The sequence below is a fragment of the Rhinolophus sinicus genome, linkage group LG06, assembly GCF_036562045.2.
Source record: "Rhinolophus sinicus isolate RSC01 linkage group LG06, ASM3656204v1, whole genome shotgun sequence".
In the NCBI taxonomy this organism is placed as follows: Eukaryota; Metazoa; Chordata; class Mammalia; order Chiroptera; family Rhinolophidae; genus Rhinolophus; species Rhinolophus sinicus.
Window position 1 is genome coordinate 35,428,757 of NC_133756.1, and position 19,811 is coordinate 35,448,567.

At 35.0% G+C, this 19,811-nt stretch overlaps 1 long non-coding RNA gene across 1 annotated transcript in view; it reads left to right on the forward strand.

Moving 5' to 3' along the window:
* LOC141572377 (uncharacterized) overlaps positions 1-19,811 on the forward strand; it is a 232,831-nt gene that overhangs the window by 180,615 nt on the left and 32,405 nt on the right. The window lies entirely within an intron of this gene.

The following is a 19,811-nucleotide window of genomic DNA, read 5'->3' on the forward strand; positions in this document are numbered from 1 at the left end:
ACATATACCAGTGGTGGTCCCATAAAATTATCATAGAGCTGAAAAATTCCTGTCGTGATGTCATAGGCATCATAACATACGTAGTAGTGCAATACGTTACTCATGGGTTTGTGGAGATGCTGGTGTAAACGAACCTAATGTGCCACCAGTCGTATAAAAACATAGCACGTACAATTAGGTACAGTACATTACAGTTGATAATGAAAATAAATGACTTACTAGTTTATGTATTTAGTATACTATACTTTTTATCATTATTTTAGAGTGTACTCTTTTTACTTACATAACAGTGTTTGCTGTAAAATAGTATGCTCTGTTAGGCTGGCAGCAGCCTTAAAAAAACAGAAGAACCCCCAAGAAAATTCACAGTGAAGGGTTTAGCAGAGGCTTTTGCAGACCTCAACAACCTCTTTAAAAATTTTGAAAACATGGACCTCCACACGGAAAGGTTTTCATTAAGAGAGAGGAATATTCATGGTACATTAACTGCTTACAAGCAAATCAATGATGAAAAAAGAAACAAACCAAGCAAAGCAGCCTGGACACATTTCTGAAAAGAGTGACACATCCTCAAGAAGAGCCTCAGCAGGCCCTTCAGGAGCTCTTCCAGGGGAAGGCACTGGTATCCTAGGAGATGACAGCTCCATGGGAGTTACTGCCCCTGAAGACCTCCCTGTGGGACAAGGTGTGCAGGTGGACGACAGTGCTATTGGTGATGCTGACCCTGTGTAGGCCAGCTCATGTGTGTTTGTGTCTCAGTTTTTAACAAAAATTTTTAAAAAGTAAAAAATTTAAAAAATTTAAAACGGAATGAAGCTCATAGAATAAGGATATAAAGAAAAATTATTGTATAGCTCTACATGGTTTGTGTTTTATGCAAAGTGATATTACAAAAGAGATGAAAAAAATTAAAAGTTTATATTATAAAGTTACAGTAAGCTAAGGTTAATTCATTGTTAGCTAAAGAAACATATATTTTTAAAATAAATTTAGTGTAGTCTAAACTTACAGTGTTTAGAAAGTCTGCCGCAGTGTACAGTCATGTCCTAGCCTTCACATTCATCCCCCACTCACTCACTCACCCAGAGCAACTTCCAGTCCTGCAAGCTCCAGTCATAGTAAGTGCCCAATGCAGTTGGGCCATTTTTTAAATCTTTTATATTGTATTTTTACTGTATCCTTTCAATGTTTCGATATACAAATATTTACCATTGTGTTACGATTACCTACAGTGTTCTGTACAGTAACATTTACAAGCCTGGGAGCAATAGGCCATACCAGCTAGCCTAGGTGTGGAATAGGCTGTCCCATCTAGCTCGGTACAAGTGCACAATGACGAAATCGCCAAAGGACACATTTCTCAGAATGTATCCCTATCACTAAGTGATGCATGACTGTATGCTTTTTCTATGCAAACAACTAAAATGTATAGCCTCAGAATTATTGGTTACATTCTGTAGGAGAAGACTTTAAACTTTTGAAGTCCATAGCCTTAAGGGAAATTCTTCGAAAACAGTTGAGGCATTTTATGATGAGGAGATACCTGAACAGGTATAAATCTGTCATAAATCTTACCCTAACAAGAAATAGAGTATATATTTGTAATAATTCTAGGTCAAATGCCTTGCAAACATTCCAACATTTTATCTTTATCAATGAGTAGAAAATGACTTCGGAGTTCAGAATTTTGCTTCCTGCAATGTACCTGAGTCCACAATCTTTTATCCTCTGCCAATTTTTTCATTAACATTTGCTAATAAGATGCCTCATAGTCCCTGGTGTCAGCATGATTTTTATTAGATAGGACTGAATCAAAGAATATAGGGCTTATAGGTTTTCTGTTCTGACATTAAAGATTAGAGGGCTTAATATTTATATTTTTATCTTCTCAATAAAGCAACTAGCAAAATCCCTGGCATAAAGTAGGACTAAGAAAATCCTACTCCTTTGCCTACAAATATACTTCCAGCTGCCTTTAAGGATTATTTAACCTTTATGAAACCTAAAAGTAATGCTTTACCATTTATAAAGCGCATTTTAAAAATTCAATTAATTCTCATTACAAGCCTATGAAATATGTATTAGTCTGTTCCCTTCTTTATGGATGAATATGTTGAGACTAGAGGAAGTTAAACAACTTTTGAAACTTCAAATACTTTAGCAAGTATTTGCTAAAGGGACCTTTATTCAAATCCTATATTTTTACCAGCATACTTGTTATATAATGCCTAAAATTCACTTGAAAATATGTCAGCCTAGTTAATGTGATAGTGTGTGTGTGCGGGTTACTTAAATTATAGCTCTAGAGGTGGTTTGATGGTACCATCCTGTCGGGACTTTAGAGGTGGTCAGCTAGCAAAATGATAAGGGCTACATTCCAGAGGTAGCAAAAAGGCACATCCTTCAGCTATTGATACCTAATCAACAACTGATACTTTACTAAGTAGACAATCAGTGTAAAAAATGGGCTTTTATTGGTGAAATTAAGGTTATTATCATCATTTATTTTTAAAACGATCTTTATGTGAAAAATTGAAAATATTCAATGTATGTGCTGTGGCTAAACCAGCCTTGCTTGTTATCTGCATCTCTCAGAGATGGCATCTGTGCTCTGAATTCACTTATTGACCCTGTGTCTATTTATTGGTTTTGGGAGACTATCTGGGTTGCATGATGTCAATTTCACAGATTCCTTATGACAGGAATTTTGCTGTGTCCTTATCAAAACCCCTTTAAGGATTGAAACACCTAAACGACATGGACCTGGGGATTCTTCAAGTGTAGAAAACAGGCTGTATGAAGCCATTCTGTACCAGCTTTGCTAATAAGTAGTCATCTAATAAATGCCCACGTAAGGGACAGAATTGAGGAATAAACTGTGACTTGCTGTCTTTATAACCTGGCAGCTAGTAGGTTATGGAGAATAACAAAGACCAGTCACCTTCCATTTGACCAGCAGCTACTTTTATCTATAACCAGATTGGCTTAGGTTAGTTCTCAGCCATGCTGTGTATCCTCTTATAAACACCATGCAGTGCTCCTTTGTGAATGCTGGACTCTGTAACCAGAGGTCACCTGTGTGTTAATATTGGGGACATTGACTTAGTGACTAGAGCATGATTTTCTCAGGGCCTTGAAACGCTTTGACTATATATCCCTGCTCTGCAGATAATTGTGTAAGCCAGAAAGTAACTCCTTAAGAATATTTCTTCGGATGCTCCAGAGCTCCTTGATTCTTTCCATACAGCTATGTAGAATGAGAGATTCTACTGCAGTATACAAAAATTATTGTTGTTTGTATGCAGCAGGCACACAGAGAAAATAGTGATACTTTGTAATAAAAAAGTATTTAGCATTTATACAAAGCCTATCTTTATACAGCTTTACAAATACCAGCTAATTAAAATTTACTAAAGACAATTTATTTATAACCTAATAAACACATGGTGGAAGTAAGTAAAACAAAGCATAGCTATAGAAAATAACATCCACATCAAATGCTAATTGATTGAAATTATTTTTCCTCCTAATAAGGTACATGCCCCCACTGTCTACTGTATTTTTATTATTGTTTCAAGAAAGCTGTGTAAACTTATTCTGAATATCACATTTGTACCATGCCTTTGAGATGGCCCTCAATTACCATAGCCATCATCTTAAGGAAAAAGAATCCATTAGCTATTATAGTAAAATTCAATTTATGAATAAAATATCAAGTTGTGTTGTTATTGAAATCTGGCATCAAACGTAATTTCCTTTGGTTTTCCACTTTAAATTCATTGATGCTCTGATTACCACTGATTTTTGTCTTTCTTCTTGTGCTTTCCAAGCTGGTACTATTATTTTGATGGTGAGCCTTTGTTGATAACAGAAAATAGTCAATTCTGCAACCCTAATCATTAAAAAAAAAATTTTATACTGTGTTATTTGTTTGAAATCAAGACTATATGAAGAAATTTGGAAAATTTGATTTGGCCATACTACCTTAATTGCTAATTTCTGCATCAGGAAGTCCCCAGAATTGTATGGATGGGAATAATGGTATTATCATATTTTTGGCATTTTATGATATAAGAAGCTTTTCCTTGTTTTTAACTCTTCCAAGACTTCATGACTTCCTAAGATTATAATCCTCTCTTAAAACCCATTGGGGCAGACTTGCCCATCTAAATTAGAAGAGGAAAACTAACCACTGATACCTCATCACCTGTAGGACCACACTCAAACTTCTTAGCATGATGCTTCTTATGACTGTCATTTTTTGATCCTTATTGCTTTTTTCAGCCCAATTTCTCAATGCTGTACCACTTGGATCTTGAACTCCACTTCCACGAGGAATTTTTGTGCTATTTCGTATTTTGGTTCTTTTGTACAGTTTCCTCTTTTGCATAAGGTAAACTTTGTTGTACTGAGCAAATTCCTAACCTTTTAAGATGACTTTGAGAGTCCACTTCAACATTACCTCCACTGGGAGATCGCTATACAACCTCCCAGGCTGAGTTCATGATGCTCTCCTCTAGATCCCATATCGTCTTGAAAAAGCTGACACTGTATTTCTATTGGTCTGGATTATCCGCCTGATTTCTCTACTAGTCCCTGAGCTCTTTGACTACTAAGATTATTTTTTATTTATGCTTTTGCCTCCTTATCCCTTTAGCAACTGGTGTAGGTCTTTAGAGGAAAAGAAGGATCTGGCTTTTCTCCCAGTTCCAAGGATGGTTTCTTCATTGTCTGGATACCTTGCTCATTAATGTTGAAGAAGGTATTATTAACCTGATTGATTAGATATAGCATGATGACATACCTCATTAGCTAGTGGACAGTCTGTTCTCCTTTCTGCTTCTTTCTATCATGAAGCTAGAGCAGGAAGTGGGCCAGAGTCCCCCTTTCAAGGTAAGCTTATTCATTTCTCTCTCTTTTTTGGTAATCCTTTCCACAGTGTCAGTGACCTGGAGGACAATGAGATTTGACTGTTGGGTTAGCGATAAGAGACTTACTAAACATATTGTTTAGTAAGTCTCTTACTAAATTGTTTAGATGGATCTTGAAGAATCCCTTTGTTGACCATTCAGAGCACCATCAATCCAGGCTACCTTCTACACACTGTCAGCACACAGGGGTAGAAAATGTTTTGCCTCACGTAGTTTGTGCACCTATCACTACTTAGGTAATTTTAGAGGCTAGAACTTGACTCTACTGAGCTGACAAAAAAAAAAAAAAATCATATTAAAGGGGTTCCCACATGTGAAGAGAGAGAACAATCAGAAATCAGGTGGCTGTCAAATTATAGCTGCTAGAGGAGAAAAATGTCAACTTGAACAGGAAAGTGATATGAACAGTTAATAAGATTCAAATGAAACACAAAAACGACTTTTTGGAAATAAAAAAAAAAATCACCAACAAAACATGATTTACAACTAAACAATTTTATAAGTAAACTGAAAAAATTTTGACCATTGTTGAGACCTGAATTAGTAGTATCCTAGAAGAAATAAAGAGAAGTTCAGAGCAAATATTTTGATTGAAATATATTGATTGAAAAGAGATTTTGAGGTTAGATCCAGGACACTACATACCAAAAGAGAATTTCCAGAAAAAGAGAAAGGAACAGATGTAGGGGTTACACTAATTTAACAACCATTCCACAAAAATATCCCTAAGTTGAAGAAAGACCAGATTTTATCATTTGAAAGCATGCACTGGGTTCCTGGTATGAGTGATAAAAATAAAAAAAGGACGTGTACCTAGGTATAAAAATTTCTAAATTTAAAGATAAAGAGGAAAAAAATTCTTAAAGCTTCAGGAAGAAAGATCAAAGTACCTACAGAAGTCAAATAAGCTAGAAGATAGTGAGCTAATACATTTAAAAGAATAGAGAGAAGAATTATAACTCCAGAAACCTGTAGCTGTCTAAGGTATTAACATGTAAGAGCAAGAAAGATAGATAGATACAGATAATCCAGAATTCAGAATGTGTGTCCCCTTACATAGGGGGGTATATAATTTATCATTTTAATTGAGAGTGAAAGGTGCCACTATTAATAATTATATCACAACAACAGATATAAACTAGGATTTGCTAGGAAAACTGGACTGGCACATAATTTATCATCCTAACGGAATGTGAAAGATGCCACTATCAATACTTACATCAAAACAAGTATGACTACCTAGGAAAACAGGGATGAATGATCACTACCCATATACCACATTCAAGGAAAATTCTGAAGTACTTGAACCATTAAGGAAAAAAATGAATCAAGGGAAAGAACTAAGAACTCAAGATGAGAAAAAATGAACTGGGAGGAACAAGTATTGAGGAATAAAACTTACTGTTAAATTTAAATGAATAGTGACAAATCATTTGGGAGTAGCAATGCAATAAAGTTTCCTGAGATATAGAAAGCATATTCAAGATAAATTTTAATAATAGTCAAAAATTAAGAGTAATAAACTCTTTCAACAAGAGTTGGGGTAAGAAAAGAAAAAAAGAGACGATCTTATCACTTCATCTGGAGGGGGAGAGATTGTTCAGAGAGAGGATAGTTGAAGTATCCTTGTGGTCTTTATTTGTGTGGGTAGTGGAGATGTAGTGCAATAGGGTACCCAGAATTAGCCACACTCAAGTTTAAGGGGACAGTCCTCCAAGACGTCCAAGTCTGCCCAAGATACCAAGTCTGACACCAACCACAAGTTTGGGTGTCTCACGGGCCATCCTCACTTTAGACCAGCTTGCTACACATCTGAGCATCTCCACAGATTTTCTCAGATTCAGTATTTGCTAGAATAACTCAGAGAACTCAGGAAAACACTATACTTATGATTGCTGTTTTATTATAGCAAAAGGATACAAATCAGAACCAGCCAAAGGAGGAGATATATAGGGCAGAACTGGGGACTAGGAGGGTTTCAAACATGAAGACTCCATGTTCTCAGGGATGTGTTACCCTTCTAGCATTAACATATAGCAATACGTGTACTGAGTATTGGCAACCTAGGAAGCTCATCTGAGGTTTGTGTACAGATTTTATTGAGACTGAATCATGTAGGCATGACTGATTGAGTTATTGTCCAAATGGTTGAATTTAATCTCAATTACTGCAAACCTTCCCTGGAGGTCAGGCTAGCATCATGTGGCTCAAAGTCCCAACCTGCTAATCACATGGTTGGTCTTTCTGATGTGACCAATGGCTATTCTGAGTCATCTTGTTAGCATAAACTACCTAGGGGCCTGCCAGGAAGCAATGATCAAGTGTTATCCAAGAGAACAACCAAGAATAACAAAGTTACTGTTATAACTTGAGAAATTCCCAGGGCTTAGAAATTAGCCCAGGTAAACTGGAGATAGAGGCCACACCTCTCTTTGGGCTGAGACCAAATTCTTTATTTCTCGAAATCATCTTTGTGGAGAAATTATTTTGTAACTTCTCAATTTATATTATAGAGGATATGTATCTGAAAAAGGAATACAAATATATAGCACAACTTATAAATTATCCGGGGGGGGGGGGGGGATTGATGAATCGCTGAGCTAAATCAGCAAAAATAAGGATAAGTTAAAAGATGAAACATTGATCAGTGGATAAAAGTGGAAGTGATGTTTATAACTTGCAAATAATTCCCTGAAAAGGGAAGGTCCTGCCCACCCATTGTTCTTTTCTCCTTTCAATGTGGATGTAACTGAAGAAGATAGATAGCTGTTTTGGAACACAAGATGGAATCTGTGATTTGAGAAGATGGAAGCCCTGAACTTCAGCACCATTGAGCCACGGACTCAACTATGAGATATCTGTGAGATAGGAATAACTACATTTTTAGAGGAGCCTAACCCATATCCTAAGGCATACAGCTAGGTGCAGGCATACTAACAAACCGTTAGAAATAGATCCCCGTAATGGAAGTAATAATACTATCAGACAAGATGGCATTTAATGTTAAAACACAAAACATGGCTAAAATAGGTCACTGTGTAATAATAAGAAACAAATTCAACATGAGGACATAATAGTCGTAAACTTGTATGCTCCAAACAATACAGCACCTAACTACATAGACATAACTATTAAAAATATAAGAAAATATTGAAAAGGTAGAATTATAAATTTGCAACAGAAGACTTCAAAAAACACCTCTTCAGAACTGAAAAGATTTAATGAATAAAATTAAAAACTGAAGACCATAGAGACTTCGATGATGCAATCAATAAGTTTGCTTTAATAAACACCTAAAATATTATAATCATCATATTAAAATATCTAGAATTTTATTTAATGTACGTCTGCATAAAAAAGTCATAAGATTTTTAAAAATTCAAGATTTTTTCAGGGCATATTCTGTGATTATGATCCAATCAAATTAAAATAACATTAGGGTGTTAAAAATCTTATAATTTCAGACACTAATAGATATAAAACCCAAAAGCGAAATTAAAAGTCATCTATAAAGCAAAAAGCAGGATAACATCTTATATCAAAACATATATAGGATACAGAAAAAGCAATACACGTGGGAAAATGTATAGCTTTGAAGATGCAAAATGAAGCAACTTGGTATTTATGTGAAGGGATTTGACATGAACAATAAACAAAAATAGTTTAGGAGGATGAAATTAAAAGGGAAAATGATATTAAGATAATGGAAAAGTAGTAGAATGGATTTCTAAAAATCTAAACCCTAATACTGTAAAAGTTTTTTGATTACTTTATAAATATTACATGGGCTTGGAAACTTTATAGTAGAATAAATGCTATATTAGCATGGATCAAAAGAGGTTGATTGCTTCCATGGCAGAATGTTTTCAATTTTATTAGAAATTCCCCACATTTTTATTGTGGTAACTAATTTTTTAAATTAACAATACGGGTAAATTTTGTGATAGGTAAATGCCATCTGAAAACTGAATTCAACCTGTATGTCACCAGTTTGTAGCTTCTAGTTTATAATATCCCTTGGTGTAGCAGTTCCAATTTTTTAGCACACTATCTGTATGTTAGCCAAAATATGCTCATCCTTATATAATAATAATCAGCCACTCTTTTACTCTTATTTGTGTTATAAGTATACATGTTAATATTATTTGGAGCCCAGTATTCCTATTTATACTTCAAGGAGAATGACATTGCATTGACTATAAAAGTGAGAGAAATAATAAAGTAAAATAAAATAAAATAAAACTCATCATAAAAAACACGGGTAGTTTCATAATAAAGAAAAGAATGAACAAGGACAATTTTACTTGATGACTGTCCAATCTATACACCCTAATTGTAGTTTTTGACCCATTTTGTGGGTTTAGCAAGCCATGGTCTCTTCTCTACACGTCATGAGATGTTCAATAGTTTGATCCAACTGTCCTTTTCCTCTTAAAACAAAAGTCATCACAGAAAACCAGAAATCAGTATCCTTTTTTTTTTTTTTTTTTTTTCCAGGTAGAATAGAGACAGGGTTCATAGCCATGGCTTTCATGCCAAAGACACTCATCTTTCTCATGAATTCCAGATAAAATTCAGAATTGCCCAGGATTACCGCAGATTATTCAGCAATGTGAATTAGTCACACAAATCTACTTAAATCAGTTCTGTGAAAATGGTAAATGGCTAAAACCCTGTGCCAAAAGAAAGAAAAGGACAATGCAATCTGTGAACCCAAATTCAGGCTTTTTGGGGTTTAACTGTAACTGTGTCCAAATGCTTTGCCAGAGGAGAGGAAGGGCTTGGAAGTTAAATAATGAGTCTAGAGATTTCAGCTCCATCTGTTCAGACAGGCCGAAGCTCGCTGGATGATAGTGTTTATGCTTGGCATTGATTGATGTCATCTCAATTAGATCTTGACATGAGAGATAGTTGAGGATATCCGAATTAGAAATTGGTCCCAGGATCCAGAACATGAGCCAAGAGTAGTGGTTATAAAAACACTATAGTAAAAGAAAGTTAGTGTTCTCTTCCCACGGTCCACCCCCTCTCAAAAAGGAAAGAAGAGATAAAAGGAGAGAAAAAATAGTAAAAGGAAAGACAAAATAAAAGAAGAAAAAAAAAGGGAAGAAAATGTAGAATGCTACCAAAGGATAGAAAATGGTAAAAATACCAGCTGCCTATTTATAAATAATAATTATTTGCATATGTATTGGCCCATGTGTTCCTGTCACATTTATTTTCTTTATTATTCTTAAATGTTAATTTTCTCTTGCATTATAAAAATTAATTTGTAATCAATATTTACAGTTTCTGATCATTTAATTCATTAAATTAATAAATAAATTAATTTTGTTTTCAATAATGTGGCAAACAACATAGTATTTCATTATTATTTTATTTTATAATATTTAAATTACTTGTGCAATCAAGCAGAGTTTAATTTTTAATTTCCATATATTTGTTAATCTATTATTTACTCTCCGATGATTTGGTAGTCCAAGTTTTGTTTTGTATGTGTCTTAACATATTAGGCACTGCTATCTGACCTATCCAATCTCTGCCACCTATAAATTGTTTGGTCTTTGACAGTTTTTCTAATTCCTCTTATTTTAAGTAGTATTAAATGGGAATAATATGGGTATGGTATTAACCTTTTGATTCACTTCTGAGTTCTAGATCAATATATTCAATTATCTCTTAGATACATTCATTTTGTGTCTCAAAGTTATCTCAAATTCAATGCAGCCAATATTGAATCCATGTAACCCTCATGCTCTCCTAAATATTCCCTGATCTGGTGAACACTATTACCATTCAACCATTTGACCACACCAGGAACTTAAGAGTCGTCTTTCTCCTTTGTTTTCCATAATCAACAAGTCACGAGTTTTGTTGATTGAATCTCATAATATCCTTTTATCATATTTCAATGAGTCTAAAATCCCATCAATGGTAATATTCACTATTACTTTATTCATTTAAAAAAAAATGTTGCCAGTGCATGCATTGATATGTTGCTTAAGAGTCTTAGAGGACCAGAGTTTTTCACACAGTATTGTCATTGTGCCACCATGAACTTTGGCTATATGCCATTTCTATGAGTGTTGCTCCACTATCTTTCAGATTTTGCAAATTTCCATGCACTTGCACGGGCAAAGGAAATTGGACAATCAATACAGCACAGAGACTATAAGAAGCATTCTGACATCAGAGATGTTAAACATTTTTAAATGTGTATTAGAATTTCAAAATATGGTATTTCTCTTTATCTCCACTGACATCTCAATAGTCCAAGCTATAATCATTTCTGTTTAGACAACTGCAAACGTTACTGCAGTCGTCTGTCTGCTTTCATCCTGCCCACCTTCTGTCCAGTCCTGTGTCCACTTAGCAGCTAGACAGTTTGAAAATCTGATGTCACTTGTACCCAATCTTCTTTCTCTGGCTCCTTTCAACGATGTCCCATTGTGCTTAGAATAAAGATAAAACTTTTTCTCTATTAGTCTGTTCTTGCATGGTCTGGCCTCCATCTCTTCTCCAACCTCATCCTTTTCTGCTTTTTCTTACTCTGCATTCCACAGGACAGAGCTCCTCCACTACCCTGCCTCATCTTTACATATATGCGCGTTCCCTCTGTCCAAAGGCTCTTTTCCCCCATAATTAAATCATCCTTGTCCTTCAAATCTCAACTCAAATTCCTCAGAGAAGCATTCCTTGAACTCTTCAACCAGGTCAGATTACTGATTAAATTGATCTATATAGCACTTGACATAGTTGCAGTGGTAATTATTTTGTGATTATTCTTTTAAACTACAAGCCCTATAACAGTGGTGACGATGCTTACTTTTGTTCCTCACTATATTGCCAGCAACCAGCACAGGGTTTGATAAAGAACAGATGGTCACTATGGGTTTATTGAATATATGAAATAATAAAGTGTTCTTATTAGGGCTGAATGTGATAACACAGATTATAATAGTGCAGTGTCATCAACTGTTTCACAGTAAACATTTTATGTTAGCTTTTATTGTGATTGTTGACTGACAGTATTCATATGCCATCTCAGGCCTCTCACATTCTTCTAAAGAGTTAACTTTTCTGTATATCTTTACTAGTTTCAATGTGTTTGAAGTGCAGTGGACCCAAATGATCTCTCTTAGTTATACAGGAATTGTATCAGTCATGAAACATTTGTTTCCTTGCCATCAATTATACTGAAAACTACTATGTTGAGAGCATATCAAGTTAACATTGTCTGGTATAAGCCCCAGATTTACATCTCTTAGAAGAATGAGAAATGAAGCTTCAAATTTGCCCCCATTTGGGCAGTACAAGTCTATAATCATGGTTTAGCTGTTCTTTTGTTGTTTTTTTCCTCCTAGTAAAATTTGAGGATAACAGGTTTGCTAAATTGCTTGTTTTAATGATCCTACTTAAGGAATGCCAACATTTCATTTTAATAATCTCGCTCCCTTAAAAATATATTATTTCTTTGCTCAAAGGCCAACTTTACTTTTGCATTACTCATTAAAATTCCTTTATATAAACACCATTAGTATAGAAAATGAGCCTATAAAAATGTCCCATTCAACACTATCACTGCTATGTGTCTACCTCTATTTTAATTTGAATCCTTGATGGCTAGTTCTTGATTATCTTGCATTTATTAACCATGCATGGTGGATAGGGAATACAATTAGGTACTGTAAAGGACATAAAGAAAGATTACAGGCATACACCATAAGCTCTCTCAAGCTCCTTCTTTTTTCTTCTTTAACATCTCCAATTACTGGAAAGCCCTTTTTGTTTGATAATAGGCAGAAAAAGCATATACTTTCAGTTGGAGCTAGTTAACCAAAATCAAGTTTGCTAAGCAACCTCCCTCTCTAACTCTTTACCTATAACAATATTGTAGATACCCGTGGTAGATTTATTTCATTATTGTGACCAACTCTTTATCTTCTTAGTATCCACATTCTTTGTCATGTGCCCTTGCAGTTGCTCCCACCAAGGCCAAGTATATTTCCCCACTCCATGGATGTTGGCCTTGGCCAAGTAACTTCCTTTGGTCAAGGAATTTTATTGGGTCTGACAAGAAAGCTTGTCATTTGCTTGCATAGGTGGGCTTGCTCCCTTGTGCTTCTGTCATAATGATGAAAAACACATGCTCAAGTTAGCTGGATGGTCCAAAGGGAATGAAAGGCATGGGGAGCATATCTGGATAATCTGTGGCTTGGAGCCAGCTTGCCCTGAAAACCCATGAATAAGAAAACAATGCTTATTGTTATTTGCCGTTGACTTCTGAGATGGTTTGTTATTTACCAATGGCTGACTAATACATTCCTCATCTGTTTTTTTGTTTTGTTTTGTTTTCTTGTTTTTTGTTTTGTTTGGTTTTTTTTTGTAATTAAGAGAGATATGCTATGTAAGATGTCTAAATGTGCTAGGATGCTGAATCAATGATATTATCTAGAATAGGTGATGAAGAAAAAGGTCATAATCCAGTAAAAACAGAGGACATTGACAAAGCACTTTAGAACTCTGAAATCAATATAATAGCATTTGTTATTCATCTCTACCAATTATATGTCCTTGGGGGAAGATACTGAACTTCTATAAGCCTTGGTTTCTTCATCTATAAATCGAGGATGCTAATGGCACATAACTCATAGTGCTTTAAGAATTCAATGAGATTATGCTTTTGAAGGACTTAGCAAAAATATGATACATAGTAAAAACATAGTAAGTTTTTAATAAATGTTAGTGATTTTATCATCATTATTATAATTATTATTATGTGTTAATAATTATTGTTATCAATGCTATTTCAATATGTTCTTTAGGGGCAGAAGATTAGTGTTCAGTTTCAGAAATATCAGCCAATTACACTTCCTGTTCCTCAACTTACTTCAAAAACATTACCAATTTGAGAATTATCAACCTTCTTTTTAATAGGTCCAAATTTCCCTATTGTTCAGTGTGTTGGTTTTAACAGGGATTTCAGAATTCACAATATTTGGAAGTTCTAATAGTTTGACTTCCATTGTGCTCTTTAACTTCAAGTTTCTTTGTGCCAAGTCTGATTGGTTAATGAAACAAGATCATGAGTGACACTGTTAGGATCCTTCCATTTTGTCTTCTAAGCCTGGTAATTCCTCTTAGCCAGGACATTTTATTAACATAATATGGCTTTTCATTGAAGAGCTCTACTCAAATGAATATTTTTCTTCACAGGAAAGATCAATTCCAAATAGTATAACTTAAGTTTATTTATTCCTTTTTAACATTTGTGTCTCTAACTAATAAATGAGCTTTCTTAAGGGATAGATCTTATCTCTTACTCATTGCTGCTGCATCCCCAAAGCCTAGAACAATGCCTTATAGATAGGCTTACTCATGAAGAACTTGCTGAATGAATGAATTTATATTGATAAAAGAGGGTTAGAACTTCAAGCATTTTTATATGAATTATTTTCTTTAATTCTTATAGCACCCCTAAGAGATAAGTACTAATGTCCTCATTCCACAGATAAGAAACCTTAATTTTCTAGCTATTTGCCTAATGTTATATAGCTTTGGAAATAAAACCAAACCAACTCTAAAGCCCAACTGCTAATGATTACCCACTAGTTGCATCATTTTATTGTTATTTAAGCAATTTATTGTATAAGTTACCTGGATTAAACCCATTTGTAAAGAACCAAAGAAGAAAAAAAGAAAGATTTTCTCCATCAGCATATATGGGGAAAATCTCTCCACTCTAATTACTCATTCAAAGAAGATTTTTTTCTGCAGACAATATTTTAAAGGCAGCAATAGGAAAATAGTTCATGAATCATTCATCTCAGTGGATGGCTTTCTTCTTCATTCAGGTGCAGGTTTTCTTTCTTGTTTTCATACATTTATCTTCTGGGATCATAGAATCATAGCTGTTCGAGATAGAAAACAGCTTCAAGAGTCTGGTTCATTTACAGTCATGTATTTTTTTTTTTTCTTTTCTTTTACAATCTCTCAGTTTGGAAGGGAAATTGGTTTTCCCTGGATCACTGAACCAGTCACATGGCTTTTATTTGCCTGGGCAGTATCACCTGAAATTCAAGGGCTGTGACTCCGAAATATGACTTATTCAATGAAGGTAAAATAATGAATTAACAAATAAAAAGGCATTGATTTATTTCTGGGTAGAAATGTAGACTCAAAAAATACAAATTTCCCAGGGGAAGTTACCTTGTTTTGGATCCTTAACCAGATCACCCAGCAGTATATACACAATCACACTTAAAATGAATTGAACTGAATGAATTAATAGCAGCTAGTAGCTGAAGACAAATTACTGAACTCTGGTTCAAGGCATGTGATTATATATCTCAGAGATTTTTCTGAAACCCACATAAGGTTAGTGGAGTGTGTTGAATTAATTTTAAGGAGTGATTTTTTTGTCTCATTGACCTGTTGTGGAAATGCAACCTGCGCTATGAAAAGGGCTTGTAGGTGCTAGCTGCTTAGTGTATCAGTTGGCAAAGGAGTCCTGGAGCTAATCAAATGGATTTCCCAGAGAAGCTGAACTTTTCATCTTAGGGCAAGTGTTCATTTTTTCTCTTTCCCAGAGTTGGAGGCTTACTGCTCAAAAAAGAGAATATATTTTCCCCCCAAAGGATTCAATATCTGAATTGGTTACTCTAATCATAGTTAGAATGTGTTAGTTTCAAGTGAAATAAACCCATTTGAACTAGCTTTACCAACACAGAATCTATGATGAGATTCTAGAGGTAGTTAGTTCAAAGAAACTGAGAGTATGCAGTCTAGTGGATCTCAAGAGTGACGTAGGTTGTAATGCAGCTGCTGTTATCAACTGGTCCAAATGAGAGTGCATTGCTGAACTTGCTAACCTCTAGCAATTCTCTGAGCTGGCCACTAATCCCAGTCCTTCAGCACCATGCCATTCTTTTTCTAGCAGGCTAACACCTTTGTTTTCCCCTCAGTGCAAAGTGTTTGAAGCATCCTTGAAAGGGAAGTGACAGAGGAAGCTCTGCTAGCTAATAAGGATCTTTTCTCTCTTTCCTATAAGTTCCAGGAGGCAGGATATTTGCTTTCTTCAAATTATGGACAGTTATACTTGTGAATAATTGGATTAATTAACCCTCTCATTACTGTCCTCAGACTGAGAGAGGAGAGCAGTTTTAGCCTTGAAGTAGGTTCTGGGGAGCAGAAAAGCACTTCAGCAGAAAAAGCTATGACACCACCCAGTCCCAGAAGCCATTACTTGCCTGTCACTTAGAGTGACTTGTTATTGGCTCCACTTATAATTATTCCAGATTGGCATTTTTATGTGTGTTGGGGAAGATTAAGAAAAATGAATATGTCAGGAATTCACATCTTGAGAAAGAATGATATGTGTAAACAACCAGTTAATGCCAATATAACTTAAAAAGCTATTGAAAATTTTGTGACATTGAAGTAATACACTGATGATCGATACCTTTTGTTGATGCTTTACATGAAACTGTTGAAAAATAAATGATATCAGTGCTTTTTATTATCAACCTGGCTGGACATACTTATTGCGTAAGTCAGTGTCTAACTGAAAATAACTTAAATATTCTTTTGTGTCTGATTTCAGTCAAAATCCGAAAGGTGGATGATACCTGGCAAAATAATTCCCAAATTTCATCTGCAAGAGCAATTGGTATTAGCTATAGCTTAACAATTTGAATGCACTAGGATATTTTAGCTCCATTTTTATATTTTAAGTAGAAGAAGGTTAGGTTTTGGAGTGGGCATGCATAAGTTTGAATCTTTACTGCATTTTAGTTAAGTGATATTTGGCATTTTTTTTAATATCTCTGAACCTCATTTGTAAAGTGAATTATGAGGAATAAATGGAGTATTGGATACATATCAATGAGTAGAGTGACACACACCAGATTCAATAAATAGTAGTGATTATTTGTAATACTATTACGTTAGAAAATAATATAGCACATAACAGCTCTGTACTATAAAGAAAGAGTTGTGCTTTATAATATGTCGCGTCCTGGAAAACCCTGATTTCCAGTAATATCAATATACTTATTTTTCTTTCCTACATTATACACAAAATAATTTCAAAATTACGCATGTATAACTATCAAGAACAAAATTATTAAAGAGAAAACCCAGAAGAAGAAAAATCAAATATATAAATACTAAAAAAACACATAAGAATTAGAGTTTCAAAATACATATAAAAAGTCATTCATCCAACATTAACGAGTTAGAAACCATAATTGAAATTTTTCACACACACTCGTACACACAGACTTACACATCTATGAATAAACTTAATAAGTTTGCAAAACTTACCTTACAGATCAGAGTTTCTCAGTCTTGGCACAATCCCCCTCTGGACTGGATAATCCTTTGTTGTAGGGAAGTTTCCTGTACATTGTCGGATGTTTAGCATCATCCCTAGGCTTCATTCACTAGATTCCAAAAGTATCCCCTGCTCCCCTCACCCATCCCCCTGAAGTCATGATAATCAGAGCTCCTGACACTGCCAAATATCCCAGGGGACAAATTTGTCGCCACTTGAGAACCACTGGTATAGGTTATATCATAAAAGTATTGTCTTAAATGGAAAGCATGATTGACATCTTTCATGTAAACCTCAGTACTATAAACATTTCAATTCTCTTCAGTTTTCAATGAGCTTCATAAAAAACTATTAAGAAAAACCTAGAACAACAAAAAATTATGTGGACAGATAATTCAAAAGAAAAAAAATAGTATTGGCTAATAAATATATAAATAACTTTTCTAACTCACTAATAATAAAGGGAAATAAAAACATAACTGATTAACTAGAAAATATATGCTTTTAAACATCAGTATTGGCACGTATACTTTGAAATAGGTTTTCACCTTCCCTGCTGTTTGGCGTGTGTATTGGTACATGCCTTTTCAGAGGGCAATTTGACAAAAAGCTTTAAAAATATGTACCTTCTTTTGCTCAATAATCACACTCCTTGATATTTATCCTTCACAAATCACCTATGTGCCAAAATATTTGTAAACAAGGGTGTGATATTTAAAATAGCAAGAATTAGAAATACCATGAATTTCTAAAACTAGGAGTTAGAATAATTATGGACTTACCTTCAATACAATATTATTCTTCTATTATCATACTATCTCTTTCATAAAATGTGGTTATTATAGAAATTATCTTTAATAATAATGATGTGAGTGTATTTGCATATATGAATGTGATAGGTTAAGCTTCTCAGGAAGCAGATTGAGCAGACTCAGAGATGGAATTTGTGTATTGGGTGTTTCTTAAGGAGAGAACAACAGCTGTCGAACAGTTGAAAAGAGAGAAAGGATGCATTTGTAAACAGTAGAAGACGTTAAGCTGTGACTTATGCCACTGATGACCTTTTTAGACTCTCAGGGGGATTGGAGCTAGAATATTCATTGAATATCCCAAAAGATGGGCCAGGACTTTACACCCCTGAATCAATCAGTTATTGGATGTGGGCTTCTATAGAAAGGGACATGGCCATTGATGAGGATGCTCTTTGCACCTGGGGTGGTCCCTGCATAGGCTGACAGCCCTGCGCTGGTGGTGCTAGTCCCAGCAAGTGGGACAACAAGCCTTTATGGAAGGGCCTTCCAGGTGGTACATCATAGCATCCATCATAGAGTATGTGTTTGGTCTCTGTAGGAGAAATAAAGTAGCATCCTTCTTTCCTGTCCAGGTTCTGAACAAATTTAAAAACAAGATTTAAAAGAATCCTTCAAAAAAAACAGTGCTGCTATTGAAGAAATTGGCAAGTGGGTCTTCTTATACTTACTCCAAAATTAGACAGTTTCCCATTCAGTCTTCAGCATAGTTGGCCCGGGAAAGCCTTCTCACTGGGTAGATACCCACCTCACTAAGACTTACCATGTGGATGAGCAGAACAGAAAGTGTGCTCCTTTGAAGGCAGCTGGGTCCCAAGAAAATGAAAAGAGGAAGGGGCTGGGCAACTCAGGAGCCAGTGTTCATTTCCAAACTCACCAATCTGATTTCTCCTACTTTGACAAGGAGTGAGAACAGGTATGCAGAGCAACAAAATACTAGAGTGATGCACTGATGGGCTTCCTCCCCAATGAAGGAAAAAAATATGAACAATTCAGAAAAAAAAAAATTACCTAGTAATGATAAACATGTGGGGAAAAAAAGATTGTAAGTAAGCACAGTATGCAAAAATGTTACATCTGAGTTGTACTTTGCGGTGATGCTAAACTAATGTTCTAATTTATATTTTTTGAACTTTTACAAATGCCTTCTATTGAACATGTATTGCTTCATGTTCTAAAAGTATTATTGTAAAAAATAATAATAAAGCCTGTTTTTTTCCTGATAAAATAGGTAGTATACAGGGCAAGGAATTGCGCAGTAGGAGAAAATTGAAATAAATAGAGAAGAAGAGTAGAAATGATAGGGCAACAAGAATAGCAAGTTCAGGGCACTGGGAGATGAGTTGAAAAGATGGTGGGCAGGACACTGTTCCTATTGAATGAAAGCCAAGTACACAGAGCTAACAGTACCAGCCACAGTGATGGGGGAAGGGTGGTGCTATGGTAGGAAACAGGCTTCTTTTACTTACCCTTAGAAATCTGAGTGCTTAGAGAACCGCATGGCGGTTCTCTGGCTGCATCCCAGTTCAGATGACAAAACTTCAAAACTGGCCCTTGGATCCATCAGTCAGATTTGAAACATAGTTGAATTCACATGCCTTCAAATCTATTTCATTTTTTTCTCTCTCCCCAACAGTAGAATGTACACTTTATTAACAGGACTTTATTTTCTGTACACATTGCTATTTCCCAACACCTATAAGAAAATTCATAACAGATCATCAAGCAATATTTTTT